Here is an 8,014-nt window from a genome sequence, read left to right on the forward strand (position 1 = left end):
CACTATGTAGCCAAAGAGAACCTTGAACTTCTGATCCTCCTGCCTCTACTTCCTGAGTGCTGGGCTGACAGGCACGCACCATCATATCTGATTCCCAAGTCTTCTACGTTGTCAACAGAAGCTGGGAATTTTTCATGTAAAATGTAGAATAATGGTCTCCATCTCTGTCTGTCTGTCTGTCATGCACACTCCCATCTCTACCTCCATCTCCACCACACACGCTGAACCAAATGCTTGGAGGAAGTATCTTCGCATCTGGTCCAGGTGGACAGATGATGGATCGGGGCATGGAAAAATACCACGGGAGCAGAAGGAATGACTAAGTTTGTCTGGGAGCGTGAAGGTTGGGCAGCTGCCCCGGCGCGTGATGGCTGCACCAGGCTCTGCAGTTTAAGCATGGGCTCTTCTCATCCGTCTTGGAAAGAGCATTTCTCAGCCAGTCGCTGAGAGGCATTTTCAGTGGCCTGGTGTGGCCCGAGTGCTGGGCAAACGAGGTATGTGGGGAAGACACAAGCAAACACCCAGTGGCCTTGGTGATCCGGGTGAACTGTTTTGACTTTATCTTGTAGGCAAGGGCAAGAAGCATCAGATGGGGATTATGCAAGGTCACCGGGGAGGAGGGCACGGAAAGCACTGGCTCGGAGTGGTGGGGCAGTCACTTGAATGGTTCTAGAGGGAGTTGGTGGGGGTGCAGAAGGACCGCCTCCCCCAGGTCCACTCAGACCCTGTGCTGGCTGTTGAGCTCCCAGAACGCAGGCGCTGGAGCACTTCTCTTGGCTCTCAGCCTGAGAGGCGTAGCCAGCCAGGATATTGTGGTTACTGGGGCCTCTGGTTACAACACGTTTATTTTTAAAAAACATTGCAGTATCGCTTTAATCAGGGCCCTGGATAGGATCTAAAGACAGTAGCAGGGACCAGACCCTGGGGGGCAATTCTTAATGAAGTAACTGCACAGGGAGGAAGCCTTGGCATCCCGGGTAGCTGGGGGACCCCCAAGTTCAGGTACAGTTTGAAAACTGGGCAGGGTTGCAAGAAGCAGCCCCAACCCTGCCTCTTGAAGACACTCGTGTGTGTGTGTCTGTGCCCATGAGTGCCCAGCTGTGGAACCAGAGGACATCCTGGGCCGTCATTCCTCAAGCACTTTTTACCTTACTTTTTGAGGCAGGGTCTGGAACTGGCCTGAAACTGGCCAAGGAGGCTGGGCGGGCTAGGATCCACCCATCTCTCCACCTACTTAGTGCTAGGATTATATTATAACCCACCACCCTCAGCTTTTTAAAACATGGGTGCTAGAGATGGAATTCGGGTCCCTATCCCTGTGTGGAAAACTTTACTGCCTGAGCTATTTGCCTGCACCCACTTTTTTTTTTTTTTTAAGACAGGGTCTTTAAGTGCAGGTTTGGATGGCCTAGAGTGCACATATTGGATGGAGCCTTCTCTGCCTTCTGAGAGCTGGAATAACAGTCACGCACCACCAGGTACCCTTGAACCAGGGACCTTTGATGGAAATGCAGCATCTCCCAAGCTGTCTGGGAGGAGCAGAAGGTAGAGAGGTGGGGAATGTGGCCCCATCCCCGAACCCACCGCCTAAGATTGTCCAACCTGTTATTGATTCAGGGGTGTGCTCTAACAGAGAGTGAGTACCCACTGAGGTGTGCAAGCAGAGGTAACACAGGTCAGCACTGTTCATAAAACTATGCAAGGGGGCTGCTTGGGGAGGGGTCCCCAGGGAATGGATAATCAGAGCCATTTAATTGGGATTGGAGAGGCTTTTGTGTTTGGTCCCTTTTCAGAGGTAGATAGATATTCCTCCTTAAATGAGTCGGAGCCGGCCTTCCAGAGAAGTTCATTCTTAGGCCTAGGGGGATGGTTTAGTGTAGAAAGTACTTGCCATGTGAGCATGAGGACCGGAGTTTAGATTCCCCTGCACTCACACAGTCCTAGTTTGCTTTTTAGCTGTGACAAACGCCACGACCCAAAGCAGCCTGGGGAGGAAAGGGTTTGTTTGGCTTACACTTCCAGGTAACAGTCAGTCGAAAAGGGAAGCCAGGGCAGAAGCCTGCAGGCAGGAACTGAAGCAGAGGTCACAGAGGAAGCTGCTTGCATGGCTTGCTAAGTTTGCTTCCTTGGACAACCCAGAACCACCTGCATCAAGTTGGGCCCTGCCACATTAATCGGTAACCAAGAAAATGTCCCCATCCATGTGCCTTACTAACCAATCCGATGGAGGCGTTTTCTCAATCGGGGTTCCCTCTTCCCAGAGGTCTCTAGCTTGTGTTAAGTTGACAAAAAACTAGCCAGCACGCACGCATGTGAATGCCCTGTGAGTGTAGCAGTTGCCTGTAATTTCAGCGCTTAGAGATTGGAGACCAGTGCTCTTAACCATGAAGCCATCTCTCCAGCGCCCTCCTTTTCATTTCAGAGAGCGCTGGTGATGGAATTCAGCACATCAAGAAGAAGGCACAGCAGAGTTCATGGTGGCCACCACCCTCACGTGGGGACTGACCAGGGAGCCACAAAAGCTCCTGCAGAAAGGTGGAGCCAGGCTATAACCCTCAAGCCTATCACCCAGCTAGCCACTTTCTCCAGGCCTCACAGCCCGAAAGGTCCACAACATCCCAAAACAGGGCCGATGGCTGGGGAACAAATGTTCGAACATTTGATCCAGTTGGGGACATTTCAGATTCAAATCATAGCAGCATCCAAGGACCACGCCCTAGAGGCTCTACTGTGTTTGGTTCCTAGCAGAAACTGTCTGAGAGAGAGAAAGAGAGAGAGAGAGAGAGAGAGAGAGAGAGAGAGAGAGAGAGAGAGAGAGGAGGGGGAGGGGCCAGCTTGGGTTTCAAGAGGGTAAGTCATTTAGAGTCATCCAGGGGATTTGAACCCAGATCTGTAGTATTCCATGAGTTGAGCTCTAAGTCACCAGAATAAGAAGGGACAGCATCCCGTGGTCCTCTGAATGTTTCTTTGCGGGACCCTGGGGGAAAGAGGAGTGCCAATGTCGGTGGAGAAGGAAGCCAGGTTGTACAGTGTCATGGCACTAAGGACAGCCAGCAAGGGCTGCTATTTCTAGCCTTCCAGAAAGGATTGAAAGCGGGGGTGGGCAGGGCAGAGCAATGGTAAGAGGAGCCGGAGACCCCTCCAGCCCGCAGCCTCCAGCTCACCCTGTCACCAGCTTGCCCGCCTGCCTGATGTCTAAATAAGGTCGAGGCTCACTGTAGCAGCTAAAAATAAACTCTACTCCCGATCCTGCCTGGCGACCTCCCCAGCCCACAGGGCTCTGGGTGGTAGCGTTAATTCCAAATATGCGAGGAGAAAGACCAATTCCACGATTAGCCAATTAGAGCAAGCTTTAGTATAGAGGTGACCCCTAAATCGGGATTAGAGAGAACAGCCCAGGGGCTAGCTTTTTGAGGTCCCTTTTACAGGGAAGAGCCACCAGCTTAATAGGAAACAGCTGTAAGCGTGTTTACAAGGGCGAGATAATTGGCTGTTAGAAAAGTATAATGAAAACACAAGAATGAAAGCAAAATGCACATCATGTAAGTGAGGAGGCATACACCATGGGGTAGGTGGTCACGGTGTAGATCAAGGAATCCTGAAAACATTTTGTAAGGCAAAGCGTAGTCGTACATCATGGGGTCATGAGTTCAGTGTAGGATTAAAACTATGTTTGTTTGGTTTTGGTTTTTTGAGACAGGGCTTCTTAGTGTAGCCTTGGCTGTCCTGGAACTCGCTCTGTAGACCAGGCTGGCCTCAGATCCACCTGCCTGAGCCTTCTGAGTGCAGGGATTATAGGCGTGCACCACCACCGCCCAGTTTAAAAACATGTTTTGCACGGTACACCAGGTTTAGGAAACAGAAACTTATTCGTAATTAGAAATAGAAACCTACTCTTGTAGGGTATGGGGACAATGTGGCTCCTGTTCAGGTTCACAGTGGGACTAGCTTTCTGAAGCCCATCCTTGCATCCTTGTGGGGGCTGTAGAACCAGTTCTCCTTGAGGACTGCAGTATCAAGAGGACCAGAGAACCAGGACCCAAAGTCAGAAGTTGAGGGTCTCTTCCCGAACTTGAGTAAGCATCCCTTTCCTTCACTGAGATTTTTAGAGTCCATCTGTCCTATGGATCTTTTTCAGTTCATGAAGTCTTTCATGAAGATTGCCATTAGCTGCTCACCCTTAACGCTTGGAGAGTGCATGTAAGAGTCCAGGTTTCCTCATTCGCCTTGAAAATCCCCTAGGCCAGTGTGCTTCTGTAGAGAAGGAACGAGTTGGGTCGCGGGCGCCCCTGCTGGAAAAGTGGAGTGCACTGCAGGCAGCTGTGAGCGGACGTGAATCCCTGCATCCCTGAGGTCGACAGAAGATGCTGCTCCTGCTGGGGCACTATTGTGCAATCTCAGAGTCGGATGCCCTGGTATTGCCCTCCCTGGCAAATGCGTGCGGAATGAATGAATGAGACGGGCTGTATAAGTGCTCTGGAAACTGTAGAAGGTCCTCAAAGGGTTTATGACTGTGGACTGGTAAATTGATATAGTCTGTCTTGGAACCTGGCTCTCAAGGCTTAAGAAAGGACTTCTTTTTTCTTTCTTTCTTTCCTTCTCTTCCTCCTTTCTTTCTTTATTCCTTCCTTTTTCTTCTTCTTTTTTTTTTTTTTCATGGTCCATCCTTGTCCTGAAACTCACTCTGTAGACAGGCTGACTGGAACTAGATCCAAGCCTCCCGAGTGCTGGGATTAAAGATGTGTGTAGCTTGAGTTTTTCTGCCTTGCCCACAGTCGACAAATCTCTGTCACCGCCAGTCCCAGCCGCTCAGACCCACCATAAACACAGACTTTTTGCTTACACTGTTGGCTGCGTTTGTTAACTATTTTATTCTTAGTAGCATTTCTCTTATCCTTCCGTCTTCTTTCGTCTTCCTCTGCTGTCATCGCTGGCCTTCTTCTCTTCTGTCTTTTTTTCTCCTCTCTTTATCCCCTTCTTCCTCCTCCACTCATTTTTTTATTATCATCAGAACAATTGAATACAGACCATCCAGACAGAAGTGCAGACTCTAAACACTCACTCGCCATGTCCTAATCATCCTATGCGACTGCTGGTAACGCACAAAGAACCAAGGGCTCCACAGGACATAAGATATAAAGATGTGTACACACTGCCTGAAGAAGGGACTTCTTGCCGGCGTGGTGGTGCATGCCTTTAATCCCAGCACTCGGGAAGCAGAGCCAAGTGGATCTCTGTGAGTTCGAGGCCAGCCTGTTCTACAGAGTAAGATCCAGAAAAGGCGCAAAGCTACACAGAGAAACCCTGTCTCGGAAAAAAAAAAAAAAAAAAAAAAAAAAAAAAAAGAAAAGAAAAAAAAAAAAAAAAGAAGGACTTCTTAACACTCAATCCAACTTTTTGTTTTTTGAGGCAGTTTCCCTGCATAGCCATGACTGTCCTGGAACTTGTTTTGTAGACCAGGTTGGCCTCAAATTCAGAGATCTGCCTCACTCTGCCTCCCGAGTGCTGGGATTAAAGGTGTGTGCCACTGCCCCCCGGGTCACTGTTACTCTTAATTGGTGAGGCAGGTGGCAGAGCCTAGGGAGTTGGGTGTTTGCCCTAAAAACATCAGCTACATGAGCCTGTCTCAGGGCTAGAGAGATGACTCAGTGACTGTTCTTCTAGAGGACCAGAGTTCAGTTCTCAGCACCCACATTGTGAAGCTCACAACTGCCTGTAACTCCAGTTCCGGGGGACTGGACAACCTCTTCTGCCTTCTTGGGCATCTGCCTACAGGTGGCACTCCCCCACCCATCTGCATCAACAAAAATAAGTTTTAAAAACAAAACCCCGTCTTAAACCAAAAATCAAGAAAAGGGCCAAGTGTGAGGTGGAGCTCATCTAGCCGGTGAGGCCTGGCTTCAATCTCTGGTACCCAAACCCCTCCTCCTCTCTACAAAGGTCCTGGGACGACTGTCCTTCCTTTGCTTTGAGCTGTGTAGCCATATAGAGTTGTGATTGGACAAAAATGGAACCCCTAACTGGAATGTCAGCAGGACCTTGCTCTGGCCTCTCTTCGGCTCCTTGGTCTACAGAAGAATTCAGAAGGCACCCATGGCATAGAGCAGTGTAGAAGACATATAGTTTACTACAGCAAAGCAAGGCACCCTCGAGAGCTGAGAGCACCACGGGACCACTGTCACTCAAGTTTTTGGAACAGGTGCTCTGAAGGGTGTTTTTCTGTTTGGGTGATTGACAGGCCCGTTTGGATTAACCCTCAAGGGAGGCACAATGGTATGTCCTTTTTGTTTGTTTGTTTGTTTTGTTTTTCAAGACAGGGTTTCTTTAACAGCCCTGGCTGTCCTGGAACTCACTCTATAGACCAGGCTGGCCTCGAACTCACAGAGAACTGCCTGCCTCTGCTTCCCGAGTGCTGGGATTAAAGGTGTGCGCCACCACCATCGCCAGGCTGGCTCACTGCATTTTTAATGAGATCACGGTGCTCTGCACCCACTTTAGTTCTATAGAACAGTGAATCATAAGGATGGGAAGCTGCTGGAATCTTCCAGGGGGGTTAGAAAAGGTGCTATTATGTGGTTCCCCCCCCTCCAGGGTACAGCTTGGGCAAGGGAATTGTCCAGGGCTCCCCAGGCGATGGCGGGGTATAACCATAAGTGAGTTTGACAGTGTCAGGGAAGGCTCTGGTGAGACAGGACTCTCAGTCAAAGCCATGTCCCATGGCACAGGCACCTCCCATCATGGCTGCTGAGACCAAGGGGTGCTGTTCCCAAGGCTCCTTCCCTACCCTGTCTGGCTGCCCAACCAGACCCAAGCCTGTTCCCAGGGGCACTGTCAGGCCTCCAGCTGCTCTCAGGGTTCAGGCTATTCTTTGAGATAAAGGGGGGCTTGTTCTCTTATCTGCTTTGTAGTGGCCCCCAGGTGTGGCTGAGCTGCTGCTGAGTGACCCTGGGCAAGACTCTTCTGTTCCAGAGCTTCAGTTTCTTTTCCTCTAAAACTGGATAACTAGTCGACATCCCACTGAAATAAATCCTAGGAGTCACCCACCTGAAACTCACAGTCTGCTCATGCCATGCAAGCTCTCTACCACTGAGATCCGATCCAACTCCCTTCTAATGTTAAAAACACACATACATACACAGGTGCACACACATAAATAAATAAATGAGTGGATAAATGTAACAGGAACTCCACAAACAAAATAACCAAAAAATGATTAGGTGGTTGAGTATGGTGACTCCTGTCTGTAATGCAGTGCTTAGGAGGTTGAGACGGGAGGATTGTTTCCTATTCTAGGTCAGCTTGGGGTATATATTGAGTTCTAGACTAGCTTGAACTGTATAGTGAGACCATGCCTTTAATCCCAGCACTTGGGAGACAGAGGCAAGTGGATCTCTATGGATTCAAGGCCAGCCTGGTCTACATGGTGAGTTCCAGGACAGCCAGAGCTACATGGTGAGACCCTGTCTCAAAAACACACACAACAAACAAACACACAAACAAAAACCAGGGGTGGGCAGCAAGATGGTTCAGTGGTTAGAGGTGCTTGCTGCCAACCTGATAATGTGAGTTTGGTTCCCAAGCCCCACCTGGTGGAGAGAACTAACTCTCACAAGTTGTTCTCAGACTTCCACATGTGTGCTGTGGCACAAAAAAAGCCCTGACCCCCTGCCAATAAACGGTGGGAGAAGAGGTGAGGAAACATGCTTTGGATTTTCACAGTTGTAAGAAGGTAAGTATAATCCACACTGTTCAAAAAGCAAACAAAATCCTAAAACAACAACAGAACAAAACGTGGGGCGGGAGAGATGTCTCAGTGGTCCAAGGCACTGGCTGCTCTTTCAGAGAGAGGACTAGGGTTTGGCTTCCAGCACCCATGTGGTGGCTCACAGGCACCTGGAACTCCAATTTCAAGGGATCCAGTGCCTCTTCTGAACGGGCACCTTGTGCACAGATAGACCCATAGCAAACACTCACTTACATGAAATAGAAAAGAACACAGACAACAGCAACACTT

Source organism: Peromyscus leucopus, chromosome 8b, assembly GCF_004664715.2.
Source record: "Peromyscus leucopus breed LL Stock chromosome 8b, UCI_PerLeu_2.1, whole genome shotgun sequence".
Lineage (NCBI taxonomy): Eukaryota > Metazoa > Chordata > Mammalia > Rodentia > Cricetidae > Peromyscus > Peromyscus leucopus.